The sequence below is a fragment of the Lissotriton vulgaris genome, chromosome 12, assembly GCF_964263255.1.
Source record: "Lissotriton vulgaris chromosome 12, aLisVul1.2, whole genome shotgun sequence".
NCBI lineage: Eukaryota > Metazoa > Chordata > Amphibia > Caudata > Salamandridae > Lissotriton > Lissotriton vulgaris.
Genome location: NC_141700.1, coordinates 497909204 through 497934992, shown reverse-complemented (window position 1 = coordinate 497934992; position 25789 = coordinate 497909204). Strand labels below are relative to the sequence as shown.

At 45.0% G+C, this 25789-nt stretch overlaps 1 protein-coding gene across 1 annotated transcript in view; it reads left to right on the top strand.

The window, feature by feature from the left end:
• LOC147677591 (leukotriene B4 receptor 1-like) overlaps window positions 1-14228 on the top strand; it is a 172813-nt gene extending 158585 nt beyond the window's left edge. The window contains exon 2 of the mRNA XM_086946475.1: window positions 14088-14228. The gene's annotated coding sequence lies outside the window, so the exon portion shown is untranslated. The remainder of the gene's footprint in view (window positions 1-14087) is intronic.
• Window positions 14229-25789: the final 11561 nt, after the last annotated feature.

The following is a 25789-nucleotide window of genomic DNA, read 5'->3' as shown; positions in this document are numbered from 1 at the left end:
ATTCTGGGGGTAGCTGGGAACGTTTGCGGCCATATGGTTTAGCACTCTAGTGCTCAGCTGGGCACACGAGCTCCCTACTTAAGGCGAGTTCTTTGGTAAGGTCGGCCTTGGATAAGGCTTATCTGCATGACGCTACGCTGAAGCTTTCAGCCCTGCTGCTAGTACTGCTCTGTAGGCGTTCTCGCTTTTTAATTCATAATCCCCGTTTTCTGTATTTTGTTTTAAATTGCTTTATTTGCCCCTGTTTTTAACCTGCACTATAGCGCTTACCTGCACTGTAATTCGGTCATTACCACCGCTGTTTGGGCGGGTCACTAGCTGTTCTTTCGTTCGTCGTCCATTTTGGGGGTAGCTGGGGAAGTTTGCGCCCATATGGTTTAGCACTCTAGTGCTCAGCTGGGCACACGAGGTCCCTACTTAAGGCGAGTTCTTTGGTAAGGTCGGCCTTGGATAAGGCTTATCTGCATGACGCTACGCTGGAGCTTTCAGCGCTGCTGCTAGTACTGCTCTGTAGGCGTTTGCGCTTTTTAATTCATAATCCCCGTTTTCTGTATTTTGTTTTAAATTGCTTTATTTGCCCCTGTTTTTAACCTGCACCATAGCGCTTACCTGCACTGTAATTCGGTCCTTACCACCGCTATTTGGGCGGGTCACTAGCTGTTCCTTCGTTCGTCGGCCATTCTGGGGGTAGCTGGAAACGTTTGCGGCCATATGGTTTAGCACTCTAGTGCTCAGCTGGGCACACGAGGTCCCTACTTAAGGCGAGTTCTTTGGTAAGGTCGGCCTTGGATAAGGCTTATCTGCATGACGCTACGCTGGAGCTTTCAGCGCTGCTGCTAGTACTGCTCTGTAGGCGTTCGCGCTTTTTAATTCATAATCCCCGTTTTCTGTATTTTGTTTTAAATTGCTTTATTTGCCCCTGTTTTTAACCTGCACTATAGCGCTTACCTGCACTGTAATTCGGTCATTACCACCGCTGTTTGGGCGGGTCACTAGCTGTTCCTTCGTTCGTCGGCCATTTTGGAGGTAGCTGGGGATGTTTGCGGCCATATGGTTTAGCACTCTAGTGCTCAGCTGGGCACACGAGGTCCCTACTTAAGGCGAGTTCTTTGGTAAGGTCGGCCTTGGATAAGGCTTACCTGCATGACGCTACGCTGAAGCTTTCAGCGCTGCTGCTAGTACTGCTCTGTAGGCGTTCGCGCTTTTTAATGCATAATCCCCGTTTTCTGTATTTTGTTTTAAATTGCTTTATTTGCCCCTGTTTTTAACCTGCACTATAGCGCTTACCTGCACTGTAATTCGGTCCTTACCACCGCTGTTTGGGCGGGTCACTAGCTGTTCCTTCGTTCGTCGGCCATTCTGGGGGTAGCTGGGAACGTTTGCGGCCATATGGTTTAGCACTCTAGTGCTCAGCTGGGCACACGAGCTCCCTACTTAAGGCGAGTTCTTTGGTAAGGTCGGCCTTGGATAAGGCTTATCTGCATGACGCTACGCTGAAGCTTTCAGCCCTGCTGCTAGTACTGCTCTGTAGGCGTTCGCGCTTTTTAATTCATAATCCCCGTTTTCTGTATTTTGTTTTAAATTGCTTTATTTGCCCCTGTTTTTAACCTGCACTATAGCGCTTACCTGCACTGTAATTCGGTCATTACCACCGCTGTTTGGGCGGGTCACTAGCTGTTCCTTCGTTTGTTTGCCGTTTTGGGGGTAGCTGGGGACGTTTGCGGCCATATGGTGTAGCACTCTAGTGCTCAGCTGGGCACACGAGCTCCCTACTTAATCCTGCCATGGAGACGCGCAGCGGGCGCTCCGTATTCGCGCCGGAGTCGAGTCAGAGTCTTGCCCGTCTGCGCCCGTCAGCGCTAAGGAGGCGCTAAGTGGAGGTATGTACTCTAGGAAGGAACTGTTGAGTGTCCGGCACATGCTCTCACACTGTGCTGTTGACTCCATAGATCCGCTTTCCGGTCCTTTCCATTGTGCCTGTCAGAATTTCTCACTTATTAAGCCGGCCCCTATTTCAGCTTTCACTGATTCTATTGCCTCGCCCCTGACTGCAGCTCCTCACACCATCCCCTCCACTCCTAAAGACCTTATTATTTGGAACCTCAATGTTAGGTCTCTGCCCAAGCACCATTCTGAGATCCATGATCTTATTACGGATGAGTCTCCGGACATCTTTTTTATGACAGAATCTTGGCTACAGGATGAGGCTACGGCGATAGTTAATCTTGCTCTGCCTCCAGAATATTCTATTTATACCCACAATCGTAACTCCAGAGGGGGGGGGGGGGGGGGGGGATCGCAGCGATTGTTAAGTCTTGTTACCCATGCACTTGGAAGGTCCAGAACGTGGTTGGCTGTGAAAGTGCGTATTTCCGCATAACCATCAGCCACCACTTTACATTGGCTGGACGGTTGATCTATCGCCCTCCAGGCAATGACACTGCTTTTAGAAGCTCTTTTCCTGAAATAGTCGGTTCGCTTGCAATGGGCTCTGCGAATTTCTGTGTTATTGGAGACCTCAATCTTCATCTTGATCTCTGCCAGAATTCAACCATAAGCAACACTCTTGCAGATCTGGAGGCACTTCAGCTTCATCAGCTGGTTTCTCAGCCCACGCATGTGGGCGGACACATATTAGATCCTATCTTTACGAACCTGACTAAGGTAAAGGTGCTGCAGCCAAGCCCAGTGGCATGGTCTGACCACTTCCTTGTGAAATTATACATTACGATCAAGGATTTGCCTTTTAAACCTTTAGATAGAGTTGCCCTATAGCGCCCCTGGATAAAACGTAAGCTAGAGGACTTTCATCGTCTGCTTGAGGATAACCCTCTGGGTCAGTTCACTGATGTTGAAGCTGGTTATGATCTCTTTTGTGAGTGGATCACTAGGGCCCTTGACTCTCTGATTCCTGCCACCTGGAGCAGAGTTCGTTCCTTGGAACCTAGTCCATGGTACGATGATTCTCTTCTGCTTTTAAAGAAAACCTGCAAACAAGCTGAAAGGAACTGGCGTAAGTCGTATGAGGCAGGGAAAAAAACACTGTATCTCTCTAGGGTTAAAAGTTACCATAGAGCTGTATGCAGGGCCCATGCAGCATATTACGCTCAAGAGTTTAAGAGCAGCCCTAACCCCGCTAAGCTGATCTTTAAGGTCCTTAAAGATCTGACTGCCAAAAGAGCTCCCGCAGCGGAAATCTGCTTGGCGTCTCACTGTGAAGACCTTGCGGCTTTTTTCTTAGAGAAGGTTCAGGCGATTTATCGCTCTTTTTCCAATATTCCTTCTCCCCGTGAGTCCCCTAGGCTTAGTGTTAACACTTCTGGGGCCTTTGCCTCCCTCCCTGCCATGTCAGTGGAGGTGTTTGACAGGCTAGTCACCATGGTGAAATCGGGATCTCCGGCTGATCCCCTCAGACCGGCGCAATTCAGAGAACTATCTACTCTCTGCCTTCCTTCTGTGCGTCATTTAATCAACCTGTCTCTGTCCTCAGGCTCAGTCCCGATTAAATGGAAGCAGGCAGTGGTCACTCCCATTCTTAAGAAGCCTATACTAGATCCTCTTAAGTTGGAAAACTATCGCCCGATCTCACTCCTCCCTTGGGCTGCGAAAGTAGCCGAGGCCCATGTCAATGTTCTCCTCTCTGAGCATCTCCTAAGGGCAAACATTCTAGACCCTTCACAGAACGGTTTCCGTGCCGGCCATAGCACTGAGACTGCCCTTCTCGCAATGACGGAACACCTGCGGGCCGTGCTCGATTCTGGTCACACAGCGGCACTGGTGTTACTCAACCTCAGTGCAGCGTTCGACACGGTCTCGCATTCGATACTGTTGCAACGTCTTAGAGAAGCTGGTATCTGTGGCCTGGCACTAAAATGGTTCCAGTCTTTCTTGACTGATCGTTCATTCAGGGTCGCCATTCCGCCTTTTGAGTCCAAACCCTATCCGTTAGAACTGGGTGTGCCTCAGGGGTCGGCTTTAAGCCCAATCTCTTCAACCTTTATGTTCACCCGTTGGCTGCGGTCGCCAAACAGTGGGACATGACCATCGTTTCCTACGCTGACGATACACAGCTGGCGGTTGTGCTGAGTGGGAAGTCAGACCTCGATGCCCCCAGGTTCAAAGCAGGGCTCTTGGCGGTGGCTGGCTGGATGACAGCCAACTGTCTTCAGCTGAATGCTAAGAAGACTGAGATATTGGTTGTTGGCAAACATTGTGACATGTGGAGCGAGTGGCCCCCTGAATTAGGTGTTACGCCTACTCCGGTATCGGAGGTAAAAAACATAGGGGTCTGGCTAGACTCTGCCCTTAATTTCTGCACTCCTACTAAAAAAGTCGCAGCTACTTGTTTCGGGATTCTTCGAGGACCGAGACCCATTCTGAAGTTCTTTGATGCTCCTACCAGGCAGTTGGTCATCCAGGCCACTATTCTGTCTCAGCTCGATTACGCCAGTTCGCTCCTGTTAGGGGCGAACCAGGCGGAAATCGCCCGGATGCAGCGCATTCAAAATGCTGCGGCCAGAGCACTGGTGGGACTTCCGAGGTTCTGCTCTGCGAGTGCAACCATTCGGTCTCTTCATTGGCTGCCTATGGCGCAGAGGATTGATTTTAAAACTTTGTGTCTTTCTTTTAAGATCCTCAAGCTGTCCTCCCCTCAGATTCTTGAGAATCTCCTCATTCCTTATGCCCCTTCTCGCTCCTTGAGATCTGCTGGTCAAAATTTGGTGGTAGTGCCTCGGTTCAAGCTGTGTAGAGCTGGAGGCCGGTCTTTCCGGGTTATGGCTGCCAAACTCTGGAACTCGCTTCCGTCCCATATCCGTGCACTTGATGACCTGCTCGCATTTAGGAGGGCCATTAAAACTTACATGTTCCCCAAGGTCTTTTAATTCCACCCTTTCTTGCTCTGGCCTGTAGTTTGTGTGGTGTTATGTGTGTTTATCTGCCTGTTCAAAAGCGCCGGGACTCCCCTTTGCTGGGGCAGCTGTGCGCTATAAAAAGTCATATAACATAACATAACATAACATAACATAACATAACAGTGGCCCAAGGCCAATATCAAAGTGCATCGATTTATGGGACACTGAATACAGTTTTCCATACCAAGGTAGCCCATGGGGAAGACCTTCAGTGGTGGGTACACCCTTTCCTGAGGATGTAAAGGAACAAGCCCCACAGTTGTGGCTGAGGGGTTAAATGAAGGGATACTGGACAGTTTAGGGTCTCTCCCACACAGTACCAACAGTTACTTTTGTGCTTTAGAGCTGCACTTAAGTGCTGTATCTCCATGGCACACCATCCATGAGCACTGCTGTGCCCTAACAACATTGGTTTCTATACAGAAGAGCACTCCTTATGAACAAGCAGTATTGTGATTGTCTGTGGTTCAGCCCAGAGTGGCACTGTAAATAGTTAATCTTTTGCTGCCTCCCTGTGTTCTCTCTTTATAGTGAATACACCTGACTTTATTCATATTGTGCCTTAACGTGTCATTTACTAAGGCTAATCAGCACATGCCATGGTATTCTACGTCTCTTATACCACAAGTCATGTGCTTGGTTCCACAAGAGTCTTATACTTTCTTCAAACCTTTCGAATCAGACTCTCCTGTGGGCACACACCACACCACTCCTTCCAATCCTAAGTCAAGTTAACAGCCTCTCAGTTGCCAACCGAACACCAAAGTAGAGGACGGTAAGAACGCTCAATGTATATCCTTATTTTCCTCTGTGTCACAAATGACCAACTACAGAGACTTTATCAGTCAGAAAAGAGACAAACCAGAAGCAGATTTTACCAATGGTGACATCATTTTCATCTAATACTGCTCCTATTTTTAATTTATACACCTATAACCTTAGTGCCTCAGAAGCATCCATTCTGAGTTGTGGACTGAGTTTTGTATCAACCAATTTTCCAAATCTACTTGAAACTAAATTCGGAACTTTATGCTTTTTTTTTTTACAATTGTGCTAAAATATCCAGCGATAGTGGCGAAATGCGTGAATTTCGCTGGAAATCCAGCGATATTCACGCATTAAAGCCAATGGGGACTTAACCTGAAGATCCACCTCCCATTGGATAAACAGGTAAGTCATGTTTTTAGCAGGCGTTAGATTATAGGGATATCGCGCTTAGCTCAATTTTTGTTATCGCTATGCCTGCCTTGCTAATAGGCTTTAGCTGTGTTAGCGACTGCTTTTGGTCCTACCCAAACCTCTAGTAACCCTACAAAAGTGGATCCTACCCCTCCAGAGTGGGCTACTCCGGCGAATAACTGCCTGAACAATCATGTCTTTGAGAAGAAGATTGATGACCTCAAGCATGATATCTCAGTAGTCAAAGAGTTGGTGCAAAGCATTCTGCAGCTCTCCTTGAAGACGGGGAAGCATTGGGTTTCACCCCCCGTGATGAGGAATGATATCCACAACCCACAGAAGATTTACTCTACCAAAGGCATTACCTCATTCTGCTCCCATCTTAGCTCTAGCTGGAGCTCTACCCAATCACCATTCTCGGCCCCACAGACCCCCACCTCAGTTATCTGATGAAGATATTCTCACCCTACTTGGGACCTACTCTGACTCTAAAACGGTCTCCCAACCTAAATCTACTCTCAACATACCCTCAATCGTTGCTTATCCTGACAGGGAACCGAGCCTTCATCTCAGGAAATTGAACATAGAGAACCTAGGTCATATAAACACGTCAACTCAAGAAGTGGTCACATCTAACTTGCACATCAACTTGATGCTTCTCAATTGTAGATCAGCTGTGAAACATGCAGCTGATATTCCTGGTCTAATCATTGCACGTAACTTGGACCTCCTGGCCATCACTGAAACATGGCTCAATAATACTTCCTCCCCAATTTTTGACATCCTAATACCTCCCGACTACTCTATACTGAGAAATCATAGACTGGATAAAACAGGAGGGGGCATTGCCTGCATTCATCGCTCTAACCTCAGAGTAAAACACACCTCTAGTACAGTCTTATCCTCCTGTGAACATCTAATCTCTGAAATCTGGAACAAAGAAAAGAAGGTTTGTGTGCTACACTCGATCTATCACCCTCCTGGTGACAATCTAGTCTTCACAGAGCAAATCATGGAGATCATTAGCTCGAGCTCGGATCAACCCTGTCATATATTCCTCCTTGACACAAATGATCCAGTTGAGTTGTTTATTCCTTTAAGACTTTCCTCTCTGACCTCAATTTCTCGCAGCTCTGTAAAGGCCCTACTCACAATAAAGGCGCCACTCTAGACCTCATCACTGCCAAAGACAACTTCATACATATAGGAGCAATCCTACCCTGTGACTGGTCTGACCATTTTCAAATTCCCTTCCTCATCCTAGACAAGGGACTGGGTAGACAGGGACAACCCCTTAAAGCGAAGCAAATGACTCGCAATATGAGAGACCTTGACATTAGTTTGATAACCTCAATCACTAAAAATAGACTACACCCCCCCCCTAATTTAACCAACCTTGATGATCTTTCGGAGCTTTACATTAACACTTTTTCTAACATTCTTGACTCTGGTGCTCTGAAACAGCTCAAAAGGATCCCAGTCAAACTCTCTAAACCATGGTTTTATGGTGCCCTAAATGATGAACCACACAATCTTAGACTCTCGGAGAGACTCTGGAGAAACTCACCTTCCACCACAAATCTCTCTCAACTGAGGAAAATGAGAAGCGTTTACAACAAACACATACGCTTGGCAAAAATCGATCATTTCAGACTTCAACTGAATGGAGCCAAAAACAGACCAAAAAAACTCTTCGAAATCATTAAGGAACAATCTAACCACTCCTCTAACCAGAGCTCGACTCAGTTATCCCTGCTCCCTAGTGGTGATGATTTTACAGCTTACTTCGCTGAAAAAACAATGAAAATTGAGCTGGAGCTATTACACACTACCCCAACCTTGCTATCCAAGATACTGCCGGCAGGATCAGGAGAGGTGGCAGAACCCACAACAATACACTCGCCTTTGGACCTCAAAAACAATGCCTCTTGGAGCAGTTTCCTCCTACCAGAAGACACTTAGTTACTTCCCAACATGGCAACCATCAAACCCTCAAACCATTTTGGTGATCCTCTCCCTGCCAAGCTCTATAAACATTTAATCTCAGCCGTTCCCCCTCTTTGGTCCAGGATCATTCATGAACCTCTCTTACAGGAAAAGATTCCAGACTGCCTAAAAGTTGGGCAAGTTACTCCTATTCCCAAGAAGCCCAATGCGGACTTATCAGATCCAAACAACGTCCGACCTATCACCAGCAGCATGACTAACAAAATTGCTTGAAAAATGCATTCTCTTGCAGCTATGCAAACATATTGAGAAATATCAACACCTGGATTCCCATCAGTCAGGATTCAGAGCAGGGCACAGCACCGAAACGGCACTAACTCACATTGTTGATGAAACCGTGAGAGCCTTCGACCAAAATGTCCCTTGTCTCCTGATCCTTCTAGACCTGTCCTCAGCCTTCGATACCATCAAACACAAAAACTTGATTGATCTCCTACAACATAGGATGGGATTGTCGGACCCGGTCCTAAACGGGTTTTCCTCCTTCCTTCACAACCGCACGCAAAGGATCAAAGTTAATCATGCCCTTGCTTCCAGTACCTCTGTCCTTTTTGGAGTCCCTCTAGGTCAGAGTTCTTCAAACTGTGGGGCGCGCCCCCCTAGGGGGGGCGTGACACCATCCTAGGGGAGGCGCCCACTCCTCTCTAATTTCACCTTTGTTCCCTGTGGCAAGTCGAGGGAGGGGAAATCGACGAGGCACGAAGTGCCCATGCTTTTATTATGTTTACCCTCCCAGGAGGGGGTTAATTCATTCAGCTTCAGCAAGGAGGCAGGAAGTCTCCTCTGCTAAACTGAAAACTGTCTTTCGAGGACATTTAATTTAGGAAATGAGGTCTGTGATGGTTTCTGATGATATTCACAGAAGCCATGGTGACGTGGGAGGCGCTGCTTTAGGTGACTGAGCCCAAATGCAAATTATGGTTCTTGAAAAAATGGGAACAGCGCAAATTGCAAACAGGAAGCATTTAAAGTTGACACGGAGCTCGGCCCCCTTTGAAATGAAGTGAATCAATACCAAGAGCACAAAATCTTAAAGAACAAAATCATCCAGAAATTGGGCAAAGTCACAACATCCAGACCATGAAACAGGACATATTGTTGCAGCCTCATTTTGACACATTTAAAGCAATTGATTTGTGGTGCTTGCCAATGGTCCCTTAACCCACATTCCAGATTGTCTGTCCCCAGAGGTGAAATACAGAAGCCTCATTAACATACAAATGGTCTTTTAAAGACCTGTGAAGTGCTTGGGTGGGTGGGTGGGGGGGGGGGGGGTGCCCTGAAGCTGTCTCAGCCCGGGCACAGACAGGCAGGATGAGATGAAGAGGGTGGGTGATAGAGGGAGGTAGAGGGACGGAAGAAGGGAAAAGGAGGCAGACAGAGGGAGAGCGAGGGAGTGAGGGAAAGGTAGGGAGAGGGAGGGAGGGAAAAGGAGGCAGACAGAGGGAGAGCGAGGGAGTGAGGGAAAGGGAGGGAGAGCGAGGGAGGGATGGAAAAGGAGGCAGACAGAGGGAGAGCGAGGGAGTGAGGGAAAGGGAGGGAGAGCGAGGGACGGAGGGAGAGAGGGAGAGCGGGAAAGGGAGGCAGACAGAGGGAGAGAAAGGGAGGGAGAGGGAGGGAGGGAAAGGGAGGGAGAGCGAGGGAGGGAGGGAAAGGGAGGCAGACAGAGGGAGAGCGAGGGAGGGAGAGAAAGGGAGGCAGACACAGACAGAGGGAGAGCGAGGGAGGGAGGGAGAGCGAGGGAGGGAGGGAAAGGAAGGCAGACAGAGGGAGAGCGAGGGAGGGCGCGAAAAAAAATACAACTCGCTTCTCATTCTCAAACATCCATCCACAGATTGACTGTCTGTGACGAAAAACAGGCACACCCGTCACATTTATGTTGGTGGTGTTATCAATCAATGTCATGTGTAAAACAAAGCATCCTAGTAAAAACAATTTGCACACATTTTATCTAGGAAAATGGTGGTTTGAGCTATGAAATAATCTGTCATTTCAGCACACCCACTCACAAACCTGCACTTAACTAAACACTCTTATTATGTTGGACATTATATGCTGGATATGGCCCCAGATATGCGCGCGGCGGTCAATTATGTAGTGTACCAGATTCCAGAAATTTTTGTCAGGTTTTGGGGGGGCCCAACAGCTGAAAAAAGTGAGCTGGGGGGGCTCAACCTACAAAAGTTTGAAGACCTCTGCTCTAGGTTCTACGCTCTCTCCCACTCTTTTCAACCTATTTATGGAACCTCTTTCTGTCATTTTGAACGAGCCAACATCCAATACCACATGTATGCGGATGACACGCAACGTACCTGAAGATCTCCTCGCAAGGGGACATAAAAAAGATTGGAATACGGGCTGGTGACCCTCGCAGGACTTCCCAAAGCTAGCCTGGCCCCTCTCCGAGCTACATTGAATGCATCGGCCAGGCTTTTAACTGGTTCTAGGAAATTTTATCACATTTCACCCGACCTTTTGCAGCTAAACAGGCTATCTATTAAAGCAAGAATATGACTCGATAGCCTGTCTGACTCATAAAGCTATACACTACAATACCCCATACTAGCTAGCTAATAAACTTGAACTATCGAGCTCCAACAGGAACCTCAGAAGTGCGTACACCCTTCTCCTGAAACCTCCAAGATTAAAAAAAAAAAAGATCGTACAACCGTGCGTTCTCCGGTCTTGCTCCAAGAATTTGGAACTTCTTGCCAACAGAGATCAGATCAAATCCTTCCACTACTTCCTTTATAAAAATGGTTAAAAGACTACTAATGAACGAACGTTAGCAAGCTGATAATGTTAGTGCGGTCTGTTAATAACCAAAATCTTGAAATATTTCTCATTGGTGTTCTATGACATATTTTTACCTTCTTTTCGGTCTAATCCTAGACAGCCCCTTTAACTGCATCAACTGTTGATTGTAAGATGTTTTTTACTCGTAGTGCTAAATTGCACTAACAATACTAATGTAATATTTTCCTTATGTTTTGTTTAATTGCTGACTACAACGCTGTACAGCGCTCTGATACCCCCTTGGGTCTTGTTCGCGCTCTATAAAACTTTCAAAATAAATAAAATTAAAATAAACAAGTCTTTATCATTGATAATCTGCTTAGGTTTTCTAACAACTGTGTCCCTAAAATGTGAGTCATCTATACACTTCAAAAAAATCACAAAGATGTTCAATCACCACCAGGCAGACCCATCATATCGGTTGTGATTCATTTCTTGAACCCTTTTGTCAGTATATTGACCATTTATCTTTCGGACTTCAACTTACATTGGGGACATCACATACTCTATTAATTGAGTGGAGAATTACCCATTTCTGGAAAATGAAACTTTTTTGGTCACTTTGGATATCCAGTCCCTCTATACAAACATCCCTCAAAAGGATGTGATAGAGGTGATAAGAGACATAATTAATACTCATCCCACTCTCATGCAAGTCACAACGGAATTCATTATTGATCCCCTGATACTGCTATGCAAAAAAAGTTTTAACATTTTTAGGGGAACATTATCTTCAAATAGTCAGAGTTGCGATGGGAGCTCCTTTTGTTCCTAATCTAGCCATTCTATACATGTCCGACTTTGAGAAAAAATTCTTGCGGAATGATACCAGTACATATTCTGAGCAAACACAAGGTGATTATGGACCGAACGGAGCGCTGATACTTTTCAGATACTCACCCCCAGAACATTTTCTCACACTATAACTAAATGGAAACGTTATACTGATGACGTTGTCATGATATGTTCAGGATCAGCAAATGACCTTAGTAATTATCATCAACAGTTCAATGAAAGAAATCCTCATATTCAGTTTACGTTAACCTCGAGTATCAAAGAGGTAAACTTTCATGCCTTGATGGTTAGGCATGATAATGGAAAACCTGTATGTGACACTATATCGTAAACAAACTGAAAGAAATTCTACACTCCATTACTCTAGATTTCACCCACACAGTTTAACTGTGATAACTTGCCCGTCTGTCAGTTTCTGTGGATTCGTCAAAACTGTACCAAAAAGGATAAATACTTTAAAGCGTCAGACATCCTTCTTTGCCGTCTTACAGAGAGAGGTTACCCTAAACAATTACTCACAAAAGAATGCAAGAGGGTCTGGTTCTTGCATCATGAAATGTAGTGTCCCCTGCTAAAGAGAAGTTTTATCAATAGAGACAACCTTTTGTCACCCAATCTACACCAGTGAGTAATCAGATCACAAAACTTGTTCTCCTAAACTCGAATATTTTAATATCACTAGAGGTTGGTCCAGAACATCCAATTTTTCTGTTTCAAACGAGGGAGGAGCCTTAGGGATCACTTAGTGACGGGTGACTGTCCTGGTGAGGCCATCCCTGCTACCCTCATTTCTCAAATATGGGGTGTAGTTCCAGTAATAAACATTCAATACTAAGGAATTTCAACATCTCAATGTGCAATTTCCTCTTACTTGCCATAAAAAGTGTAATTCTCAGAATGTCATCTATGCTATCTGGTGTCCATGTGGTAAAGTCTATACTGGGAGGAATACCCAATGGAATACTTGAAGGACTCTTCGACATAGGTGCAGAATACTTTGCAGGATTAACACTGCACCCCTGGTTGAACGTTTCCAACAAATGGGACACCCAACAAAGATCTAAAATGGCAAGTTATTTAACAAGTGGTGAAAGCAGTTAAAGTCACAAACATCTCTAGGACTATAAGGACATTGAAATGCAGATAGTTAGACCATCTGAGATCTGAAGTTACAGGTCTCAACATCAATGTCAAAACTATACAGACTGTTTCCACCTTCAGGCTTTAAACACTTGATTTGCATTTTTAATGGACTTCCAAACTTGTTGGTCAATTTTGCCTAAATACAATTGATTTACGTTGTACTGAGCTGTCCGGCATTGTACTATACTGAAAATCTGTCCATAGTGATGGGTCACATTTTACATGCACAGTTCTTTGTTAAGTGAACGTTTGGCATGTGTCTATCTTTAATTTATGTTGTTAATGTACTGTCCCGTACTGGACTTTAATGTCCATAAAGTTCTGGTTACGTGTCATGCTCCATGTGCACGGTTTAGTGATCGGACTACATTTCCCATCTTATTTTGAGTTGTCCGACGCCAAACACTAATACTTCTTATTGGTTATGTCCATGGTGACCTGTCACTTTTTACGTGCACAGTTGCTTGTTAAGGTAGTAAATGGCAAGAGGTCTATGTTTAATTTTTGTTGTGTGGCTCTGCACTGTATTGGACTTTATTGTCCATATACCTCTGGTTAAGTCTCACATTCCACGTGCGCGGACTACATTTCCCATCTCACTTTGTAATGTCTGACATTAGACACGCTAATACTTCTTCCTGGTTACATGCTCGGAATTTTTTGAACATTTTCCCCCAGTTACGAATAGGCATGTGCTGAATCCCCTTTTTAAGAGAGTTCTTTCTACTACTATGTCTTGTACGGGGAGAGTATGCAAATATGCTTTCTTCGTGACTTTACAGGTCTGGTAAGGCTTCCGTTACACTGGTTTTGACGGCCTGGATTAGCTAACATGTGGGCTACTGTTGATACACCTCCATGCTGCCCCTAGTAAGTTGATCCTCTAACCCAAGTTAATTTGTTTTCATTTGTATTTTGATTATATTGTTCTAACCTTTCCTTCATTGAGGTTGGTCTCTTTTCTCTGCCTCAGATGGCTGTTCCCTAGTGCAAAATTCCACACCTTGGTCCAAGGTATTATTTTAATGTTTTCATTAATTGCTTCGTCAATTGAGCTTTGATGCCCCTTGATTTGATTTACTTTTGGTCTACACACCTTTATAGGTCCATTTTGGCCATCACTTTTTTTCATTGCAATTCTTAGTGGAACTCTTTAGGTAAGCCCTATTTTGATGGTTGTGATACCAGTTGCCACGCTTTTCCCTTTGCAGGCACACATTTGGTAATTGTAATCTGTCTTTTTGTCTTTTTTAGGTTGCCTTCTTCTAAATGTCTCTCTGATAAGCTGTCCTGACGATGGTCCTGCTCAATTTGACCATAAAGGCTGAAACGTAAACGTATGATTTATAATATGGACTGCATTATCTGTTGTACAATATTGTGTTGTAATTGAAAATGTTCATTCCATTAACAAATCATGCAATAAAGTTATTATTACCCATTCCATTAAATGATATTGATATCTATTGATTTTTAATTGCAGCCTATTTTCTTGAATCAATCTCGCATCAGTTTTTAACTGCAGAAAAATTCCTTCACAATCCTTATCATTGTATGATATATTTTTTGATTCCATTTCTGTAATTGTTTTTTGATGATGATGATGTGTGCATTTAAACTCTCTTCTTTAATTAATTGCAGTGTGCATCCAGTTATTTAGCAAGGGAATTTATCATATTTTTGGCTTAACGTCTTTGTTTCTGTAGCTTTAACTCGTCAGAGGGAACTTTATTTTTAATATATTGATATTACCCTAGTTCTTAGAGTTACTGGGTTGAACCAGTTTATTGCTACTGCTACTCAAAAGGGAATTGCGCTCTGCACTGCTATGGTCTTCCATTTAATTCAAGACGTTGGGAGGAAATGTACTGAGCCTTAAGGCTTTTATCTGCTAACAGTATATTCAGTTTAACTCCAGAGATCGAGAAGAGCGCCTAGTGTAGCACATGGGTATACACTTGGGTACCCACAGGAAGAGCATCGCCCCACTGCTCTGCAAGCAGTTCAAAAGGAAAAATAAAATGATAATAACTCAACATTATTACCATTTTATTTTTCCTATTGTAGTGGCTCAGTTGAATGTGGGCAGTGCTGGCCAGAGCAGTGGGGAGGAATGGTGGCACTCTCTAAGTGCGCATGACAGTTTGGGTGGCCAGCTTAGGGGAGCCTGGGAGCATGGGTGCTTCCTGCTGCCGGGACTCAAGAGAAGATGTAGAGTACGGAGTAGAGGTGGTTGCCGGCCGTACCAAGTGAGTGTTTTTTTTTCTTCATTCCCCCACTACCGCCCAGAAGCCACTTTAACAAGCTGTCAAGCCTTTTGAATCAGCTGTATGTTGTGAAACTCCTCTACACTGGTGTTTTCTCTAATGCTTTTTACCAGAATCTACTGTGGTGTTGGATTGAGTAGCACAGGATACTACAGCAGGTCTGGCAGGTGAAGGTAACCAGAGTGACCTTCTATGATGAAGCCTTCTACACTCTGTGAACATCTAATCCAAAGTATGTCCTGCTAAAAATGGTTGCGTAACATACATCAGGGAGGCTGTCCCTTGATGGGCACAGGTACTTGCATAGGAGGACAGCTGAGCTGCCACTCCTATAAACTTAGCACCTGTACCTGTAATCACCTGCTAACACAATTTCTTAATTCTATCCAGTTGTCAAATACCATAAAAGATTATTGTCTTTCAACCAAGTGATACCTGTTTGTGGCTAGGGGCAGGGTGCATGGTACCAACCTGGTGATCACTTGGTATTTGGATTTGCATCCTTGAACCCACCAGCGCCATTTGATCATTCTACACTGATACAGCAGTCATAGTGCTCTAGAAGGAAACTGTGCAAGGAAGCCATAGCTACACCCAGGACAGCTGATTATCAAAACTTGGACTAAGATAGAGAGAGTTGTTGCAACCGCAGTTGGGATCATAGATGAGCTTGGTGAGGTGGATGGCTGAATGTGGACCCTAGAAGCGGCCTGGCACCAGGTGGATGTGACAGCAGACTATGGCAGTATCCTCTCAGTTGCCACCTCCATTGTTAAACTCGTGCCAGCCTTTGCCCGTGATGTGTTCGGTACAGGAAGGGCAGCTCTGAGGAGCACTGAGATGAGCTCTGCATTGGAGATGAATGAGCTGAGCTGGTACAGCAGAGGCACTGCACCCTTTTAACCACATAGACTCTGTGTTGAGGACAATGAAACATGCAGGGAAAGAAGAGTAAAATGCCACAGACCAAAGGAAAAAGCCTGAAGAATATTTGAATTTTTTTGACTCTGTTTTGCTTATAGCAAAGATCATTTTTATATGCAGATTCAGAAGTCTTCATCACATTGTTCACCAATATCAAATATGTGCACATTCAAAATGTACAAAACTATTTTCATAAAGTATTGTGTGGGAGAGGATTACAACACTACTGGAGGAATGCCAGACATAGGCAAATTACTCTAATGCGAGACCTGCTCAACTGTGCAGTAAAATTGTTTTTACCTTTCATAAGGTGGCCATACAGTTATACCATGAAGAAGACCACAGCTCCCTGTTATGCTCACCTAGTCGAATTTGCAAAGACGTGCAGCTTTATCTGCAACCATAACAATATATTTGTTGACTCTTATCTATTTATTGTAATCTTTGGCACAGGAATTGCATACCCTGTCACTAACATATTTTTAAACTTCCTGTTTGAATACTACATCTGCAAGGCCGACAAATGCTATTTAACGCCTTTTCAAGTGTTAAAAACACCTTTTTAAGCATGATGTATTTGCTTCTCGGTTTTTCTGGGCCTGTCACTTTTTGCATGATATATGAAATGTTTTCATACATCATTGAATATTGTATTGGGGACTACAGACAGATGGGGTCTTTGACCCACAGGCATCAACATTGCCATTTGCGATTCCTTATTAGCAAAAAATAAGGATTCGCTAATAAGGAATCGCCAATGGCTATGCATGAAGAAATCGCTAAAAAAATAGCGATTTCTTAAAATTCCTTAATTGCGACTCGCAAATTGCGAATCGCAATTAAGAAATACCTCCCCTTTCATTCCTATGGGCCTAGAGGCCCATAGGAATGAATGGGAAGACATTCTCAATTTGTGAGTCTCAATTAGAGAATCGCAAATCGAGAATGCAATTTCAAGGGTGCCAGGGTGTCAAAAGGACACCCTGTGGCTACCCTGAAATCTGCCTATAAGTACATCTTGCACACGCACATGCCCCAAGGGCATGTGTGTGTGTAAAATAGAACTATGGAAAATGCACTTTAGTGCATTTTTCAAAGTTTTTGCAAATTACCATGAAGGTCAACTTCATGGTAATTTGCTACCCCTATTAGCGAAATCTCTAATTTTTTTAGTTTGATGCATTGCATTTAAGGAATCTCAATTTGAGATTCCTTAAATGCAATCACGATTTAAGTAATCACAATTTTGCGATTTCTCAAATTGCGAAAAGTACAAAAATTATGATGCATCCCAAAAGTTCAAATTGCATTCGCAAACGGACGATTTTTGCAATTCGCACCATTTGCGAATGCAATTTTCAATGATGCATGTGCCCCTTTGTGTGTTATAAAATAAACTTTGACCACACCTCAAATTTAATAAAACCACCACTACAAATCGAGTTTAAGCATATTTCTTTTTTCACTTTAAAGAAAATCTATTGTAACTGAAAAAAATGCAAATCAAGTGATAAACAGTTGTTTTTATTAGGTTTGTCGTTTCTATACCATGCTTCTAAAACTTCAGGATGCTAGAAAGCACCTGGGCGAGTAGGGGACGAGGTGAAAACATCTGGGGAGAAAAAAGCAACTCAGGGTGGAAATTTTGGAGGACGGGACGGGTTCTTTAGTTATTTCCAGTAGGATCGTGTCAGTTTCAGCTGCAAAATGCGGTCCGTCGACTAGCGAAGTCTTGTACCGAAACTACCATGAGAGTTCAGGAAGTGGAAGCCCGGATTTGAACTGTCTAAGATGAGCTTTCCAGTCAGAAAATGTCAATCAATGAGATGCAAAAGAGTGGCCAGGACATAGATTGGAAGTTTACAGATTTGGAAAACCGGGCACGCCGAAATAATGTGCGCATATTGGGGCTACCAGAACATTCAGAGGGAAAAGATGCACGCCGATTTGTTGTTGATCTCTTTACAGAAGCTTTTCCAGACCTCAAAGACTGGGACTGGAACAAAGAGATCATAAGGGCTCATCGCTTTCCCTTCACTCAGAGACGAGACACGGACGGGAAACCCAGGGCTATCCTTATTTGTTTGCATAACTATCTTCTCTGAGAAATCTTGTACGATCTAGCCAGACCGTCACAAACTAGGAAGGGTCTGGGGCACAAATTTTTTGTCCGACCTGATTTTTGTCAGGTAACGGTGCAACAACGTTGGAGGCTCAGGCAGTTAATATCACCCATTCAAGCAAAGGGGGGGCAGGTTTTTTTACTAAATCCTGCAAAATTAAAGGTGGTTTACAAGGGGAAAACAATTTTCTTTGTTTCAGAGATTAAAGCGCAGCAATTGTTAGGCATTTTCCGCGCACTCAAGACCGGTGGACGTCCTTTCGTCCGCCATCGTAATCGACCCCATAGTGTCTAAATAAGAGGTGCATTTGTTGATTAGTTTACATACTTCACACAGTTAATATTATTAAAGTTATGAGGTGATTAACTTCGAAGGGGGTTCAACATTTTTTGTATTTCCCCTTCTCCATCACTGCGACAGAAGAAAAGCAACTTGACGATGTCTACGACGCCGCTGCCGACTCTGTGTCCTGAAGGCACCGCAGAGGGCACTGATGCACCGCGACCCTGGTCTCACCGGTGACACCTGCTGATGCCGCCACCAAGCCACTGCTCGCACCGTGACCTGTGGGCACCACACTCCGCACCGCCTCCCTTCACGCCGAAGCCTGGGCACCGCAGCAACGCCGCACCGTGACCCTGGTCTCACCGACAACGCCTGCTGAGCCGTTGATCGCACCGCGATATGTGGGCACCGCACTCCACACTGCCTTGCTTCACGATGGCGCCTTGGCCTCCCCGACACCGCCGCTCAACGCCGGAATCGACGCCGCTGCTTGCACTGTGGTTCGAGGGTACCGCTTGTAAAGTTACACAACGCACCGCCCTCATTCCGCACCGCAGCCTTGGCCTACAGATGCCGGCACCATCGACTCGCGTTTGTCAGACGACGACTAAGCTGCAGTTTGCACCGTTACCTGCTAGCACCGTGACAAGCACAGCCTTCACCTTGCACCGTGACCCTGGTCTCATCGACGACGACGTCATCTGACGATGCCACCGTGCCGCTGCTCGCACCGCGACCTGAGGGCACCACATGCTGCACCTTGCACCGCAGTACAAATCGCCTGCCGACGCCAGTACTCCTGATCCCAACCGAAAGGAGCTCGACCTGCAACGCGAGTGACTTCAAGGGCCTCGGCGCCCTGCATTTCAAACAGGTACTATTTGCGGGTCTTCCCGACACCGTAGCTGGTCCACGACGCCGCAACCAGCCAGAACTGTTTAGATTTGTTTGCTCACGGCACCGTGATAGCCCCGGACGGAGCTATCGACATCAAGGAACTGTTTTTAAAGCGTATTTTGACAGCTGTCGATTTTTAAATACTGTATTGTGGATTCTTATCGTTTTTGCTCTTGTATATTAAAAAATTTGCTATTTTTCTAAACTGGTGTGGTGTCCTTTTGTAGTGCTTACACTGTATTACTGTTGGTTATGTGCAGATACTTTACACACGGCCTCTAAGATAAGCCTGACTGCTCATGCCTAGCTACCAAGGGGGTGAGCAGGGGTAATTATAGGAGTGTAACTCCCTTATCTTGACTAGGAAGAAGGGTCCCTACTTGGACAAAGGTGCAAGTCCTTGCCAACTAGAGACCCCATTTCTAACAAGCTTTGTAGTTGTAATGGCTGGATTTTCTGTTTAGATGGGATCAGCCCCCAGGGGCCCCTGTGACCCAGCCAAAACGTACTCACCTTCCGTCCTCAGGACTCCTCTATATCCAGGCACCTGGTACCTACCTGAGGATAGGGAACTCGCAATATACAAGCTCATATTATTAAGAACACCACTAAATCTATAGGGATACTAAGAATACTCACTGATTACTAGGGATATCCATACCCTACACCACACTTATTTACATCAGTTGGTCTCGCGGCCACCCTGACCCAGACCGTTCTACCCTAGGGCAGATCTGACACACAATCTGGTGCGTCTACACACGTGGGTCTGCAGCCCCAGTGCTCTCCTTTTCCAAAGCGTTCGCGATCCTGCGAAACCTACACACTGGTTCGACCCCCCAGTGCTCTCATTTAGTCTTATGCCACAATCCGGTGGCTTTAAACGATAGTATCCCTCCTATCGCTCTCATTAACGCCGCATATCAACGACGACCACATTCCTATGAACACCTATACATATATATATATATTGGGATATTATCTCAGCTGTCTACTCGGGATGAAACTACAATGATGACTTTGGATGTGGTTCCGGATTATATAATGTACTCTCTGCTCTTGGCATCAAAGGTTCACTCACTCCCTATTTATGTGATCACCACTCACCTGATTGGGATTACTCATCCATTCATGCATCTAGCAAACACCTAGAAGTGCCATTTACCTTTAGTGAACAAGAATAGGGATTACACACCAGTTAGTTATAAACTGGGGGTTATTTATTACAGTAATATAAACATTTATGCAAATCTAACAAAGACTATAGGTAGAACACACCGCTTGAAAGAGAAAAGATTACAATGTAACAGGAACACTCCGCTGAAAGGGAAAAGATTAAGTGTAGCTAATGTGATGAAAACAATATCACCTGATTAGTGTGAAGTCTTGTTCTAGCTGTCATCTGGGTTCCTCTCTCGTCTGTGCCTTGGCTCATCTCATGCTCTCTCTCCTCTCCTGCACTCTTGGGTACACCTCTGCGCTGATCGCTCTGTCTCTGGACTCCTCTCCCCCACACGAACTGTCTCTCCACCTTGCGTCTTCACTCTTAATAGTTCCTGCCGCTCTGATCACCGTTCATTCTGTCTCTCTTATTCGCTCTATCTCTGCGCCAATGTCCAATTCCATCTGCTCCCATAGGTTAATCCACGAGCTCTCCTCTATCTCTTCTAAAAGGCATTACTTCAGACTCCAGCTACTCACACTTCCTCCTGATAAACAACTGCTTCTGACTGCTTCCTTCAGTTCCAGCTCACTATTCAACTCAGCTCTTCTCCAGATTGAACCCTCTCTCTCTCTCTGCCAACTCCACTCCACTGCTCTCCTCTCTGCTGGACTCTCCTCCTCGACTCCTTCCTGCTTGACTCCCCTCTGCTTGACTGACTGACTCCGCCTCTGCACTTCACAAATATAGAATGCTGTTTCCTCATGGAAAGTTCCAGCCAGCTGCTTTTTCTGACCAATCCCATGCACCAGGCTCCTTGCGCTAGACGCTCCCACAGTGACCAGTCTGCTTGTTTCGTCTAGAGACTGAGCCCGGGAACAATTCCTGATTAGATTCAGCTCTGGCCGGTTCTCTCCGGTCCGCTTAGGGCGGACAACAGTTATAACTATAAACATTGCTTTTGCCCTAGAAAGCCTCTCTGCTTCCATCAAGATGGAGTCTCTCTAGCTTTAGGCCTGAAAGGGGTGAAATGCTCCTTAGCTCTGTCAGAATACCTACATGAACCATACCAATATGTCTAATATGTCAAAGCCAATAGGCAATAGACAGGTTAAAGTCAAGAATAAAGGCATATTAAGCAGCTATCCTCTTCTAGGTCTGGAAAAAGGGCTTAAAAGGGTCAACACAGGCTAAGAAGGCCTATACTAGATGCGAGCAAGAATAATGATCTTTTATCACTGCTAAATAAAGCCAAAAACCCTGCCATAACAGTAGTGTAGTTCCTATATTCCCAATAGGTTCTGCGCATTGGAATAGTGCATCCTGTAGTTCATACGTAGGACTGAAGTCAACTAGGTCTCTACCGAATGTACTAAACTTAATTGTGTGTGTGTCAGCTAGCTCAGAGGTCACTAGAAACTTTCTCGAATGAACAAGAAGGGATTAGTTTCTGACAACCGCTTAAAACATGACAACTTTGTTTCCCAAGAATAAGAAATCAATCTCTAGAGTCGCGGAAACAATAGATAGTTATTTCACTCGTGCATGCTTAGTTTCACCGGAGGAGCAGAGAAATAGAGAGACGGGCGTTTTCAATAAAAAGGGTTTTATTGAACAGTTCTCAAGCATAAGAAATGAACTGCTACAATCGCAATACTTAGCATGAAGTAAAGTGCGTACAGTAAAAAGAGTATTACAAAATAATATTGTAATAGCATGATATGGTTTCTAAGCCATAGAATACCTAAAATGAATAAAATACATACAGTGACAAATAATGACTAAAAGTACTCAACTGGTGCTTCTAAAATACGCCTACCCCGGTGTACCTAACCTAGGTCTAGTACAAGGGAAGAAGTAAGTGAGGTGTAGCTTAAATTTAGTATTCTTTTGCCAAGAATCTACTCCAAAAATTCTCTTAGGGTCTAATCAGCTCCGTACCTTGGTTTTAGAATGTAGGAGGTCTTGCATATCTCTCTCAGGACTCGATTTCCCAGCAACCCGCAAGGGTAGCCTGGAAACACTGGAGCTGGATTTCTCAGCTGGAGAAAGTACAGCGTCTCTCAGTGCGCCAGCTGGAGGGTCGGCTTCCTTCGGCACTTGCTGCAGCAGGGCGTCGGGCAAGTAGATAGTCGAACTGCTCCAAACCACTGTGTGTTTGTTTGGACAAGTGTGGGCATATTTATACCTTGAAGGTGCCGAGTTTGACGTAAGCTTGGACATAATAACGTCATTAGAGACTTGATTCTCTGAAAACTCCATGATTTCTTGGATGAATTAATATTCATGCAGGGGGAAGTCCCTGACTGCTCAAGGAGGGTTTTTCCAAGAAATCGTTGTAGATTTTCGGAACTAGTGGAAGTAGCCAAGCCGTATTAGGACTACTTTAGCTATGTCTTAATATGGTTCTGATTTGTATGCCTATATTAGGATACTGTATTTTATACCTATATAAGGGCATGAATCTGGAAAATTACACTAGGGTCCTAAAACGCAATAAAACAGCTTGAACTCGGCAGATGGCTGGGGTACAGGGTGATAAGTCACCTGAAGATCACGCAGAGGGTGACAAGTGCCCTGGGGATCATCCCTCTCCCATTGTAGCTCCTGTATGGAGGACTTCACTGTGCACAGAAGGCAGAGAATCAGCATGGATGGGAACGATCACCCCGGGACCCTCCTTCACATGCACACAAAGCTCTTTCTTCCTTCAGAATATAGCTGCCAACATTTGGGCAACATTTCAGATTTTTAAGTTCCCTGGACTGTCCCGGGATAGTGAATTACCCGGGACAGTATCCAAAGTGTCGGGACTGTCCCTGGAAAAACGGGACAGTTGCCACGTAAGATATGACAGGCGCCCCCCGCGCCTAGGGGAGGGGCGCCCTTAGTTGCGCCACGGGGCTGAGCCTCCTCCGGGGCCCCTGGCCAAGGAAGGGGGTTGGCTGACCGGGGTGATGTCATTGGGAGGTCTGAGAAATGAAACTTTGAAGAAATGAAACCTAGCAGGCTATATAAGGCTGTGCCACGGGGGTTTCGTTCTCTTTGTCCCCTCTGACTACAGCCTGGATTACAGGAGCGTCGGCGAAGGAGCATCGGCGGTGGAAAGATGTCCTGCAGGCTGAATTGGAGGGGGACGTGGCGTAGTGTTTAAGAGCATCGAAGTGTTAGCTCAGTTAAGTAATCTAGTAGTGCTTGGGACCCAAGTTCATGGGTACGATTCTGGATTGGACACGTTTGTTTTTATTTGACTTTCATATGTTACTTTCAATATTAAGTTAGGATCAGCGCGCAATCAATTTGGAATAATGTTGTTGTGGCAGGCGCTATGGTGGCCAGGACCGTTTTTAAAAAAGCGTGGTTGAGGGCGAGCCTGTATGTGGCCCTGCTGGGTTTCATGTGGCGCGCTGTGTGTTTTCGTAAGTGCTTCATTTCTTTAAAGTTTTCCGGTTGGCATGCTGTAGGGAAATGCATTTTAGAGTACATATTGCACGTCGTATAATTTTGCATTTAAAAAAATGTGTTGCTTCCCAGGTATGACGCCCTGTGTTTGATCGTATAATTTAGCATTTTTAAAATTGTTAGATTCTCACTTGGGTATAGTGTGTGTGTTAACCCGGAATCGAATGACGTTATCAGGCATGGATTGTGGCTCAGTGGTGGAGCGCATGCTTTGCAGGTACGATGCCCCTGATGCCCCTGTTCGATCCCCGGCTTCTCCAGTACTTTGCAAAACACTGTTCCATTACTTCCTTTGGTATTTTGTTGAAAGACAATATTTATCTTTCTTGTAAATAGTGCACGTTTTCTAATGTTGCATTTCAAGATCTAGGCATCTGAGATTCAGGGCCCTAACAAATGCAGGTAATAACCATGCTTCCCTTGACTGGATCCTGAAAATCTATTAAGACGTTTTAAAAATGTATTGGCTGTGTAAAATGTATTCATGCATCTCGTAGCTGAATTTGGCAGCCCCGTCAGAGATAACTTATACACATTCTCTCCGGTCGCTATCTTTCTGTTTGTAATCCTTCGAGTCCAATACATGATGTTTACAGTTTAAATGTTTTAGGTTCAGGGAAGCGAACAACTCGCAATTTCCCCTCATTAGCCCTTCACTGTGCTGATCTGTGGTTGGGAAACTGCGCAAGAAACACATTAGCTATCTTTTCATGCTGGCAGCTACTGTCCTCCCTTGCTCATTCATACTGACAGCAGCGTTCGCTGGTGGGGAGTTGGCTCTAGTGGAACTATCTGGTGGCGGTGAACGGCCCAGGCTAAAGCACACAGTATGGTTTCTTATTTCAGGGAAGGGTGAGTGTCCGTGTCTCGCTTTGGAAAATTAGGGTGAAGGTCCTGCCTTCGATGCCCCACATTTTATCTGCCTGTTTCTGTGCACGTATATATCAGGTCTTGCTGGTGCTCAATTGCCATAATATTCTAGTTGGCGACCTTGAAAGGCAGGGCAGGTCACAGTATGTGTTTCGGCACAGAACAGGCAGCTCATTGTGCACTGGTGTTGGGGAGAATGCCAAGTGGAAGCGAGGCCATGTTCGGGTCTTAAAAGGGGCGTGGCTCAGTTGTTAGAGCGGTTGACTTTGGTCTGGGAGACCCGGGTTCGCGTCTAAAGGACCACCCTAATAAGTGTATCTTTATTCCTTCCGCGGTAGATGTATGTATGCAAATAGCATGATGTGGACCAGGTTGACTTCGGTTTGGGAAACCCGAGTTCGTGCCTAAAGGGCCGTGCTAATGAGGGTATATTTCTTCCGTCTGCTGTAGACTGTATGCAGACAGCATGATGAGGACTGGATATAAAAATAACTTTTCAAAAATTTCATTTTAAACTTGGCTGATAATGGGTTATATCTGACTAGGCTCAACTGTAGCATTTTCGGGATGGCATATATACTGGTCGGATGTAGTGACAGGCATGGGGAGGACAGAAAAAGGAGCAAGGTGAGCGAACACAAGATGGGAGTGACTCAGTGAAGGAGCACAGGTGTAAGTGTGACAAATCAAAGTGGGATCGCATAAGTCAAGTCCCGGGTGTAGCGATCCATTGCTTTCAATGGACAGGCCACCAGGGTCTCAGACCCGTTATTCATTCAAACAGATTTTAAATGGGTCATATACTCCGATTTATGGGAAAAACGTTGATGGTATCTCAACAAGCATAGTAAAACCAGAGTGGTAATTCCTGTTAGTGAGGTGGCTTTGTTTACGTTTCATGTTCACCTAATTTCCTTATCAAAGTGTACTTCCTCACTCTAAGAAGGAGGTTTCGGTGTTTTTCAG